We start from the raw sequence: 13,299 nt of genomic DNA, 5'->3' as shown, positions 1-13,299 counted from the left end.
AGAGAAAAAGCACAAAGCATAGGAGAGAAAAGACATGAAAATTGGGGAATCAGCCTGAGAGAGCTAACATCCAAATAAGAGGAGCTCCAGAAAGACTAGAGGAAATAGAAGGGGGTGACAATCATCAAATAAGTTATTAAAGTGAACTTCTCTGAATTAAATGGCATGAGTTTCCAGATCAAAAATACCCACTGAGTATCCAACAAAATGGATGAAAATATTTGCACACTAAGATATATCATTGTGAAATTTCACATTACTAGGAACAAATAAAAAATCATAGAAATTTCCAGAGAGGGAAAAGACAGGTTTTATACAAAGCATCAAGAATCAGAATGGCATCAGACTTCTTACAGCACCATCGAAATTTGACAAAAATGGAGCTAATGCCTTTAAAATCTTGAGAAAAATACATTTCAAACTTTGAATTCTATACCCAGATAAACTATCAATCATTAGTGAGGGTAGAAAAAAAAAAAACATTTTCAGAAATGAACAATCTCAAAAAGTCTAACTCCCATACACCCTTTCTCAGGAATTTACTAGAAGACATGCTCTATAAAAACAAGGGGGGAAAACCAAGAAAAAAAGTTAAGGCAGGGAATCAAAATATAAGAGAAACAATGGGAATTCTCAAGCTGTTAGTGAAGGGAGATCCCAACAGGCCTGGAGAGCAGCCAGAAGGAATTGGAACAGACCAGAAGGACCCATGAAAAATGTTTCCAAGAGGATGAAGTTGGAAGGTTAATTGATGTGCTTGGGTATATCAAGAGGCTGAGAAAGGATTAGGGATAAATTCATGATAATTACACAGGAAACAAATTACACTAAACAAACAAATACAAACCCAGGCAATAACAACTACAGGAAAACAAAAGGTTGTGGAAGAAAAAAAAATAACTGTAGTATTCCACATGGTACCAGGTAAATAGGACTTTGTAATCATAATAATGTGAACTTTAAGTCATGATTTCACTACATTGCAGTAATGGTGGGACAGGAAGTCTGTGTGTGGAAGGTAGAGGGACGGGTGAATGTTAGAAAATTCCTCCTCTTTTATTGTAGAAAGTTGACAGATAACCCCTAAAACTGAAGAAAAAATAAATAAGCCATGTTATTTAGTGATAGGAAGGTAAATTCCAAAAGCATTAGTTAAGAGAGTTAAAGTTATTTGCCCCTGGGGAGCAGAAAATGGAGGAATCAGGGGAAGGGGGACAGGAGGCTACAGTTTTCATAATAAGCCTGTGGACCAACATAGTTTAAGCTATATGCATGTGAACAAGTGAAATTTAAAAAAGAACAAATGAAATAGATTTGAACAATATATTTTCCCTACACTCTTCTGTGTTCTCTTGAATCCTCTCAGCTCCATAGTCTACGAGAGTCTTGGCCAGTTGTTCTTTTTTTTTTTTTTTTTTAATTCTTTTAATGTTTTATTTATTTCTGAGAGAGAGACAGCATGAGCAAGGGAGGGTCAGAGACAGAGGGAGACACAGAATCTGAAACAAACTCCAGGCTCTGAACTAGCTGTCAGCACAGAGCCTGACGCGGAGCTCAAACCCACGAACCGTGAGATCATGACCTGAGCCGAAGTTGGACGCTTAACCGACTGAGCCCCCCAGGCGCCCCTTGGCCAGTTGTTCTTTCCCAACCGACTCTGCGTGGTCTCTGATCAACTCCACAGAGGCACAACCTGATAGCATTCCTGTCTCTTGCCCCCAGGGGCTTCCCTATTGCTTTTGGTGCTTGAAATGCCATGGGATCCACTCAATGCCCAGGCATGTGCAAGCTGGTTCCACAAGTTCAAACAATTGGTTGTGATTAACATCAAGAAGTGACTGGCTCAGTAATGTACCTTCATATTGGGTCTCTTTCCTCTTCTCTTGCTCCAGCAATCTTCCTGGGATTGCACTCCCTAGAAAATTAGTGGCACTTCACTTTCACCTTAGTTCTGCTTATGGAGGCCCTAGAAAACAGACCCTTGAATTGAATTGGGATTGGGTGTTGGATTATTCACACATTATACTTAACTATGAAAAACTGAATGCTTTTCTCTTAAGGTCAGGAACAAGGATGTCTCCTCTAGCTACTCCTATTCAACAGCCAATGCAATAAGACAAGAAAAGAAGACATAAAACTTGGAAAGAAAGAAAGCAACCTGCTTCTATTCATAAACAATATAAATGTCTATGTAAAAAACAAAAAACAAAAAACCCGGGGGCGCCTGGGTGGCTCAGTCGGTTAAGCTTCCGTCTTTGGCTCAGGTCATGATCTCAGGGTTCGTGGGTTCAAGCCGCACGTCAGGCTCTGTGCTGATAGCTATCTCAGAGCCTGGAGGCTGCTTCCGATTCTGTGTCTCCCTCTCTCTCTGACCCTCCCCTGCTCACGCTGCCTCACTCTCTCAGAAATAAATAAAACATTAAAAAAATTAAAAATCCATAAAACTAATAAGTTGAGCTAGATCACATAATATAAGTCAGCATACAAAAAAAAATGTATCCCTAGATATTTATAATAAAAAATTGGAAATTGGATTCAAGAAATAGCACTGGAGGGGTGCCTGGGTGTCTTAGTCAGTTAAGCATCCAACTCCTGATTTGGGCTCAGGTCATGATCTTGCAGTCATGAGATCAAGCCCCATATTGGGCTCTGTGCTGATAGTGCAGAGCCTGCCTGGGATTCTCTCTCTCTGCCCCACCTCTCTCTCTCTCTCTCTCTCTCTCTTTCTCTCACTCTCTCTCTCTCACACACACACACATTCTCTCTCTCTCAAAATAAACATGTTTTTTTTTTTAAAAGAAATGGACACTGAAAAAAAAACACACACGTGGCTATATATGAATGTGGAATACTAGAAAATACTAATGAAATAAACTTTAAAACACCTAAATAAATGGGAAAATATACCATGTTCATGGATTGGAGGACTCATTTTGTTAAGCTGTCCATTATCACCAAATTGATCTACAGATTCAGTCTAATTCCAAACAAAATCCTTATGAGCTTTTTGGGAAAGATCTACAAACTCATTCTTAAATTTACACAGAAAGGCAAAGGAACTAGAATAACAAAAACAATTTTGAAAAAGAACCAAGTTTTACAACTCACACTAGATTTCAACACTTTGAATAAGGTTACAGTAATTAGTGTGGACAATTCAGCCATGGACTTTGCTAAATTCACTTATTAATTCTAATCATTTATTTGTTAATTTTGGGGGGATCTTCTATCTATGTAATCATGTGGTCTGTGAATAGTGACAGTTTGTTCTTTATTTCCAATTGTTATACTTTTAATTTAATTTACTATTATTATTTTGCTTTATTGCATGTCCCAAACAGGAAACATCCAAAAATATCCATCAACAGTAGAATATATCACTAAATTGTGGTATATTCACACAATGGAATGCTAAACAATATTAAGAATTATTAAACTATTGTTACATAAGGCAACCTTATAAACTTCACAAACATAATATTAAATAAGAGAAGTCAGACACATGGGTGCTTGGCTGGTTCAGTAAGCAGAGCATACAACTCTTAATCTCAGGGTCCTGAGTTCAAGTCCCACACTGAGCATGGAGCCTATTTTAAAAAAGAGACAGACAGAGAGGTAGAGAGAAAGCAGACACAAACAAATATACTGAATACCACTTATAAAATGTAATGATAGTAATTATCTTTGTGTAGTTAGTGACTGAGGGGACAAAATAGGAGGCTTCTGGGATGCTGCTAACATCCTAATTCCTGTCCTGGATAGTGATCACAGAGATGTGTTTGCCTTGTAAAAACTCATCAAATGGAACATAAGATTTGTGCTATTTTCTGGATGTTGTTAGTCTTTTTTTTTTTCCTAAGTTTATTTATTTATTTTGAGAGATAGAGTGCATGTGCATGGGAGGGGCAGAGAGAGAGGGACAGAGAATCCCAAGCAGGCTCTGTGCTGTCAGCATGGAGACCAAAGCGGGGCTCCATCCCACAAACTATGAGATCATGACCTAAGTTGAAATCAAGAGTCAGATGCTTGACCGACTGAGCAACCGAGGTGCCCCTGCTATTAGTCTTTAGTAAAATGTTTACTTTAAACTGTTTTGGTTATTTTATATAGATATCATATTTTAAAACTTAGTAAATACTAAAGGCTCTGTTGGTTAAGTGTCCGACTTCGGCTCAGGTCATGATCTCACCGTTCTTGGGTCCAAGCCCCGCGTCGGGCTCTGTGCTGACAGCTCAGAGCCTGGAGCCTGTTTCAGATTCTGTGTCTCCCTCTCTCTGACCCTTCCCTGCTCACGCTGTCTCTCTGTCTCTCTCAGAAATAAATAAAAACATTAATTTTTTTTTAAAAAAGAAGAGTTTTTAATAAAAATAAAAAAGAATAGAGAAGAATCAAAAGAACCCATAGTCTCCCACCCAGGTATAAGTACTGTTCACATTTTTGGGGGACTATCCCATTGAGCGTTCATAAGTTCCACGAGCCTCACTCATCCTGAAGACAGAACTTCATAAGCTATAGATCAGATACAGGGACATGTATAATCCATCCTCTAGTCTTCAAATGGTTACAAATCTAATGGGTTAAAACAACATGCATGTGTTCTTATGGGCCAGAAGTCTAGGCAAAGCTTAACTATTTCCCCTGTTTAGAGTCTCACATGGCTGCAAAGTGTCCATTGGGCTGTGTTCTCATCTGGGAGCCTAACTGGGGAAGAATCCACTTCCAAATTCACCCAGGTTGTTGGAAGGATTCGTTTCTTGGCAGTTGTAGGACTAAGGGCCCTGGCTTCGTGCCAGCTGTTGTCTGGAGGCGGCCTTCAGTTTCTAGAAGCCATCCACAGGTCCCACAGGCTTTCTCTAATTCCTTGCCACAGTCTTTGCCAATAGTTCCTTTCCGAATACAACCGTGTATTTCACCAGTCCAGCAGGGAGACTGTCTAGAGCAAGAGAGTCGGCTGGCAAGAGTCTTACATAATGCAACATAATCACAGAAGCAACAGCCCATCACCTTGTCCATATTCCATTGACCAGAAGCAAGCCATAGGTATTGGCTGCACTCAGAGAAAGAGAGTTATATAAAAGTATGAATGCCAGAAGGCATCATGGGGGTGGGACGTGGACCTTAGCATCTGTTCAGCACGACAGGCAACAAACTCAATAATCTGGAGATAATTCACCACTGTCAAAATTCAAATGGTGGAACCCTTTAGGAGTTGCTTTTAAATAGGGGCGCCCAGGGGGCTCAGTTGGTTAAGTGTCCGACTTCAGCTCAGGTCATGATCTCACGGTTCGTGGGTTCGAGCCCCGTGTCAGGCTCTGTGCTGACAGCTCAGAGCCTGGATCCTGTTTCAGATTCTGTGTCTCCCTCTCTCCCTGACCCTCCCCTGCTCACGCTGTCTCTCTCAGAAATAAATAAAACATTTTAAAAAATTAAAAAAATAAAAAAATTGCTTTTAAATAAACATGCCTATATTCCTCAAAGAGATAAGGAAAGGAATAACATATATATTATATATACATTATCTAATACATACATTCAGATATGAATCAAGAACAAATGGGTATAAAAGATGATAATCATTGACATAACAGCTTAAGGTACAGGGAAAATTTTTTTTTTTAATTTTTTAATGTTTACTTATTTTTGAGAGAGAGACAGAGCATGATCATGGAAGAGGCAGAGAGAGAGGGAGACACAGAATCTAAAGCAGGCTCCAGCTCTGAGCTAGCTGTCAGTACAGAGCCCAACGTGGGGCTCGAACTCACAGACTGTGAAATCATGACCTGAGCAAAAGTCGGAAGCTTAACTGACTAAGCCACCCAGGCGCCTCAATACGGGGAACATTCTTGACACAAAGAAAGAGTTTTCTGCATCTCAAAATAAAGTCCAACAAAGGCCATGCTAAATAAAGAAAAATTAAAACTCTACCTGGATGCACTGTGATTCAGAATATCAGAGATGAAGACTAAAAAAGCAGTCCTAAAGGGGAAAAGAACATAGCCAAAAAGAAATGGTAAACAAGCTCAATAGGGGAACTCTGGACCCCAAGAGAGCAAGAAAAGAATGGAGTAATGCTTTCAGGGTATTGAGGAAAAGTTGTTACTAACTTAGAATAATATACCTAGCTTAACCGTCACTAAAGAGTGACAGTGAGGGACACCTGGGTGGCTCAGTCAGTTAAGCATCTCACTTTGGCTCAGGTCATGATCTCACGGTTCTTGAATTCGAGCCCTGCAGTCGGGCTCTGTACTGACAGAGCCCAGAGCCTGCTTCGAATTCTGTGTCTCCCTTTCTCTCTGCCCCTCCCCTACTCACACACACTCACTCTCTCTCTCTTTCTCAAAAATAAGTAAACATTAACAAAAAAAGAGTGATAGTGAAATGAAAACTTCTCTTGACTTATAAAATCCAAAAAGTTTTCATCCTCCAAACTCTCGGTGAAAAAAACTCCTAAGAGATGTTCTCTGTAAGAAGAAATATAAATCAAAAAGGAAAAAGTATCAAAAAGCAATAGTGAACAAGTAAGTTAGTAAATTATATGAATAAATCTAATTATGATATTAGAATAGAGGTTTGCCTGAGCTGACAGAGATCCTAAATACTAGTGGCTCACCAAGACAGAATTTTATTTCTCCGTAAGTAACAGTGTGGACATGAGTAGCTCATAGAACAGTTTCAAGGTGTCAGGGACCCAGGCTCCTTCTGTTTTTTAGCCTCATGATCCCTGTGGTGCTCTTTTGTCTAGAGTTCAAGATACCCACGCACTGTATCTACCTTCCAGGCAGCAGAAACAGGGAGAGGGCAACTCACATGGATTCCTTTTAAAGAAATGGTATGTAAATTGCACACAAGCCCCTCCCACCTGCATCCCATTGGTCACAGCTGGCGCCAGGAGAGGCTGGGAAATGTAGTCCTTAGCCCAGACACAGATTCTATACATTGCAGGTAGAGAGAACAGATACTTGGGGACCACCAGCAACTCCACCACAACCATGGACTAGAAAAACTATATGATCCTGACTACATTAAAAATGTAATTAAATCCAGAAGGAAATGTTTCTAGGCCAAAAAAAGAAAAAAAAAAAAAAGAAAGAAAGAAAAAGCCTGCAATAAAATGTTTCGAAGTGATAATGTGCACTATTTGAAAATTGACACACACACTCACTCACTGTCAAGTCAAATGAAATTTCAATGGAAACTCAGGAGGCTCCACCTGGGACATAGCAAGTAAAGACTAACACTTCCACACGGGCGCATGGGGGGCTCAGTCAGTTGAACGTCCAACTTCGGCTCAGGTCATGATCTCACATTTTGTGGGTTCCAGCCCCGTGGCAGGCTCTGTGCTGACAGCTCGGAGCCTGGAGCCTGCTTCGGATTCTGTGTCTCTCTCTCTCTCTCTGCTCCTCCCCTGCTCACGCTCTGTCTCTCAAAAATAAATAAACATTGAAAAAAAATTTTTTTAAAGACAGAATGTATTATTGGATCAAACAAAACAAAATACTCTATTACACTAGTTAGGAGAAACACTCTAAAGCAAAAGAAAAGAAAATAATGGGAAAAAATATCCCAGGCAAATGTGAGCCAAAAGAAAGCTGATAGCCTCAAAATCAGGAAAGCAAAATCCGGAAGTTTACTTCAAAAAAGCAAGAAACCCACAAAAGGAATTTTTTAAATGTTTTTTATTTATTTTTGAGAGTCAGAGAGAGACAGCGTAAGCAGGGGAGGGTCAGAGAGAGAAAGACACAGAATCCGAAGACAGGCTCCAGGCTCTGAGCTGTCAGCACAAAGCCCGATGCGGGGCTTGAACCCACAAACTGTGAGATCATAACCTGAGCCGAAGTCGGATGCTTAGCCGACTGAGCCACCCAGGCTCCCCAGGAATGGGGGGTTTTAATATCCCCAGAAACTAACAGAGCAAGCAGAGAAATTTTACAAAAGACATGAAAGATGCGAATGACAGAATTAACAAGTCTGATGTGGTGAGTACAGACAGAAGCCTGTACGAATCTATGTACCTTTCCCAGCCAGGAAGACACGTGTTTTGGGATGACTTGTGTCCCATCCCCCCACCCCCCCACCCCACAAATTCATATGTTGAAACCCTAAACCCAGTATCTCAGAATGTAATTGTATTTGGAGGCAGAAACTTTAAAGAAATGATTACTTAAAATAAAACCTCTCTGGGGCGCCTGGGTGGCTTAGTCGGTTAAGCGTCCGACTTTCGCTTGGGTCATGATCTCGCGGTTCGTGGGTTCGAGCCCCGCGTCGGGCTCTGTGCTGACTGCCAGCTCAGAGCCTGGAGCCTGTTTCAGAGTCTGTGACTCCCTCTCTCTCTGACCCTCCCCTGCTCACGCTGTCTCTCTCTCCTAGAAAAAAAAAATTAAAAAAATAAATAAATAAAACCTCTGGGGTGGGGGTGGGTGGCGCTACTCTGATCTGACTGGTGTCCTTACAAGCAGAGGAAATGTGGGCGCACACAGAGACACCAGTGATGGCCAGCAGGAAACAGGTCAGGTGGGGACACACCGAGCAGTCAAGTAGATTAGCCTCAGAAGAAACCAAACCTGCTGACTCCTTGACCTTGGGCTTCCAGCCTCCAGAACTGTGAGAGAACGAATCTCTGTTGTTGAAGCCAACGAGTCTGCGATATTTTGTTACAGTGGCCAGAGCAGACTCATGCAACACGTGACAGTCACGCAGGTGCATGTGAACATTTATAAAAATTGACTTGCGTTGGGTCATAAAGAAAGCCTGAACCGATTTTGGAGGGGACTGAAAGTATACACACTCTATCCACAATGCAGCAAAATCAGAAGTCACTAACAATAAGAAAGGCAGATTTAGGGGCGCCTGGGTGGCTCAGTCGGTTAAGCGTCTGACTTCGGCTCAGGTCATAATCTCACGGTTCGTGCGTTCAAGCCCCGCATTGGGGTCTGTGCTGACAGCTAGCTCAGAGCCTGGAAGCTGTTTCAGATTCTGTGTCTCCCTCTGTCTCTGACCCTCCCTTGCTCACGCTGTCTCCCTCTCTCTCTTTCTCTCTCTCTCTCAGAAATAAATAAAACATAAAAAAATTTTTTTAAATTTTTTTTTCAAAAAGGCAAGTTTAAAACAACATCTGTATCTTTGAAAACTAAAAAGCACGTCCTGAACGGTCCCAAGGGTTCATCAGGATAAGGTAGTAGGAACATTTCTTTCCTGGCCTGACGTTTCCATCTACCTGGAGGGAGCTGAATTAGTGTAACACTCTCAGTCTCTCTCTGCCTCTTTACCCAAGTGGGTGTGCTCTACCTACCAACTTCCTTTCTTTCCTGGGGAATGAGCTACCTGCAGGCTGTTGTCATTCTCTGTTGCCCATGGCCACCCACAGCATTGGAATGACTAGGGGTTAAGGTTGCCCAAATCCCATTTTGCAGTGAGGACACCCATTTAGCCATCACACCCACCCTCATACTCTAACGTTTTTTTTTGTTTTTTGGTTTTTGTTTTGAGACAGAGAGAGACAGAGCACAAGTGGGGAGGGGCAGAGAGAGAGGGAGACACAGAAACTGAAACAGGCTCCAGGCTCTGAGCTGTCAGCACAGAGCCTGACACAGCGCTCGAACCCACGAACCACAAGATCATGACCTGAGCCGAAGTCAGATGCTTAACCGACTGAGCCCCCAGGCGCCTCTCTCATACTCCAATCTTTAACATTTTTTGTAAGTAGGCTCCATGTCCAACCTGGGGCATGAACTCATGTCCCTGAGATCAAGAGTCAGATGATCTACTGCCTGAGCCAGCCATGGCGTTCCATCTTTAACAGTTAAAAAAAAATTAAAAAGATGATTCTCCCCTCTGCCCCCCTCCACATCCTAATCTTATTTCTCAGTTCAGAATCCAGGAGAGAACGAGAGAAGTTATTTAAAAGACATCAACAGAACTCACAATGGGAATTATGAAATATTTGGTACTGGGGATAAAAAGATAGATGCAAAATTAAATTTGTAGATTGCAACGAAACTGACATTTATAGAGAAATACACAGTCTTTAGTGCATTTACTCTGAAACAGACAGGACTTAAACATACCTGAGTAAAGCTTTCAGGTAACTAAAAAAGCTTTAAAAAAAACAACGAGGGGCACCTGGGTGGCTTAGTCGGTTAAGCGTCCGGCTTTTGCTTAGTTCATGATCTCGCGGTTCGTGGGTTCGAGCCCTGCGTCGGGCTCTGTGCTGACTGCCAGCTCAGAGCCTGGAGTCTATTTCAGACTCTGTGTCTCCCTCTCTCTCTGACCCTCCCCTGCTCACGCTGTCTCTCTCTCCTAGAAATAAATTTTAAAAAATATTAAAAAAAAAACTGGAAGTAAACAGTAAAGACAAGGGCATAAATGAAAAGGGAATCAACAATCACAAAAATGATCAACAAAGCCAAAAGCTGGTTCTTTGAAAAGACAATGAAAGAGACAAACATCTAGTAAGATTAATCAAGGAAAAGGATAAAGGCACAAATATCTAATATGAAGAATAAAAGAGGGTAGAACTATAGATACAGTAGCCTCTTTAAGACTTGAAAGAGAATACCATGAGCCACTTTATGTTACTATATATGAGAACATACGAAATAGAAAATTTCTGGAAAAATACAGGTGATCAGAATTTACTAAAAAAAAAATAAATAACTCGGGGCACCCGGGGGGCTCAGTTGCTTGGGCGTCCAACTCTGGCTCAGGTCATGATCTCAAGGTTTCTGGGTTCGAGCCCCACGTTGGGCTCTGTGCTGACAGCTCAGAGCCTGGAGCCTGTTTTGGATTCTGTGTCTGTGTCTCTTTCCGTCTCTGCCCCTCCCCCGCTGGTTCTCTGTCTCTCAAAAACAAATAAATGTAAAAGAAAAGAAAAGAACTAAATAAATCAATGGCCATGAAAGAAATCAGTGGTCTAAAAATCACCCCTTTCCACCACCCCCCCAAACCCCATGTGCCGTGGAGAGGGGTGAGTCTAAGCCGTTCCTCACAGGCAGAAGCGGTAGGCAGGAGCCGCTAGAGATCTGGAAGAATTTGACTCTCATGTCCCGTCCTCACTGAGGTCTGTTCCATTCCTGGGCTTGTCCCCGTTCGGTTTCTTATGTGAGCTCACACGTGCTCCCTTTTCTCCTAAGCACACTCAGCCTGGTTTCTGTCATTCAGAACCCGGGTATAAGGGGAGGGGCCACATGTCCCAGTAAATTTCAAGAAACAGAAGCCTCAAGAAATACCCAGTCCTAGGACTGCCCTTTACGTGGACATTTGCCCAAACCTCACACTTGTGGCCACCGTGCGACACAAACCTCCCTTCCACCTGCTTCTCAGACACCTCCACTTTCCTACCAGTCAGTCGTGTTTCCCTGTTCCCTTCTTTGCGCCCATCGTCCCAGTGCCGGCGTCGGGGGCTTCTGGTCCTGTGAGCTATTTGGCACGAGGGGAGCCAGAGTCTCAGACTTCCATGCCAGCCACCCAACACCCAGACCCCCAGCTCCCCGGGGAAAAGCTGATGAGAAATTTCAGGTCACTGACGGCTCAGCTCCTGTCGGACACACATCAGGCGCTGGCTGGTATGTTACATCTCCTTCACACCCTCCACCCCGATGTCAACACTGAACTTGGCCAAGCAGCACTTCCTCCAGAGGGAAATGACCTCTAAGAGAAGACAGAGAAGGGCAGGATCCCTAAACCCCGCGACAGGAGACTCTAGGGGATTACTGAATTTGGAGTTTAATTTTTGTTTAACGTTTATTCATTTTTGACAGAGACAGAGCATGAGCAGGGAAGGGGCGGGGGGGTAGGGGGAGACACAGGATCAGAAGCAGGCTCCAGGCTCTGAGCTAGCTGTCAGCACGGAGCCCGGCGCGGGCCTCGAACCCACGAACCGTGAGATCATGACCTGAGCTGAATTCAGCCGCTCAAAAGACTGAGCCCCCCAGCTCCCCCACAAACCCGATTTTCTTTCTTTCTTTTTTTTTTTTTTACTTATTTCTAGGAGAGAGAGAGAGACAGCGTGAGCAGGGGAGGGGCAGAGAGAGAGGGAGTCACAGACTGAAACAGGCTCCAGGCTCTGAGCCGGCAGTCAGCACAGAGCCCGACGCGGGGCTCGAACCCACGAACCGCGAGATCATGACCCAAGCGAAAGTCGGACGCTTAACTGACTAAGCCACCCAGGCGCCCCAAACCCGATTTTCTATAATGCCCTCCGGTCATATATTTCAAGCGCCGTGACAGCAGGGGTTAAGTCACATCAGTAAACCGTAGCCAGTTGCATGTGTACAGTAACTATATTTTCGGTCCATGATAACTATTTAATTGGGGCTTAATTAATTAATGTTCACAGAGGACTGGAGATGGCTTCAGTGAACCGCCTGCTGAAAGGGGCAAGTGCTATTATTCTGTTTAGCGGGGATGTTTTACGACATTTGTATTCATCGGTGTAATGGATCCAAGAAGATTAAATTCGCTGAAAGTGTACAGAAAAATTAGTGCCCCTGTGTGATCTCACCTCTCTCCGCACCCCTTCTTGCCTCCTTCCTCTTTCCAGAACAATCGCTCTGTAGAACCACTCTGGCGTGAATAAGACTCTCATAGACCCGTTGCACTTGACTTTTAGGCTGAGGGGTGAAACTTGGGCTTGGAGCTCCCTTACTCTCACCGGCACCTCATCGGTGCACAGGGCTGCCTGCTCCGCCTAGGAGCCTAATAGATCTTGGTAAAGTGAACGAGGACAGGATGTTAGACTCACTTAATCAGAACATTAGGTTCCCTGAGGGGCGCCTTGGCTCAGTGGGTTAAACATCTGACTCTTGGTTTGGGCTCAGGTCATGATCTCACTCACGGTTCAAGAGTTCGAGCCCCAAATCGGGCTCCGCACTAACAGAAAGGAGCCTGCTTGGGATTCTCTCTCCGTCTCTCTCTTCCCCTCCCCTGCCTACACCTTCTCTCTCAAAATAAACTTAAAAAAAAAAGAAGAAGAAAAACGTTAAGTTCTGGGTTGCTTGTTGTGAGCGTCACAGAGCATTGGCCTGCCAGTTTTTTGGACTGAAGGCTCTAGAGAGCTGACCAGTACCCACATTTTTCAGCTGCAAAACTGAGAAGCTGTGTGTGGCTGCAGGCCTTTCTGCCCAGCCCGGCTGGGTTGCTGGAGGGGACGGAAGAGGGCCGTGCAAATGGAGGGAGAAAGTGTGCGGGAAGATTCTTCGCTCCTGATTTTCAAGGGGCTCCTAAAGAGTGGGGACGCCAATGAAAGTCACACCAAGGTCCCCAGAGCCCCTCCATTCCTCTGCCCTGCCTCCACTACCCCCT

This window comes from Hyaena hyaena, unplaced genomic scaffold, assembly GCF_003009895.1.
Source record: "Hyaena hyaena isolate Hyena2069 unplaced genomic scaffold, ASM300989v1 scaffold_38, whole genome shotgun sequence".
Taxonomy (NCBI): domain Eukaryota; kingdom Metazoa; phylum Chordata; class Mammalia; order Carnivora; family Hyaenidae; genus Hyaena; species Hyaena hyaena.
The sequence above is the reverse complement of the archived record's forward strand: the minus strand, read 5'-3'. Positions refer to the sequence as shown.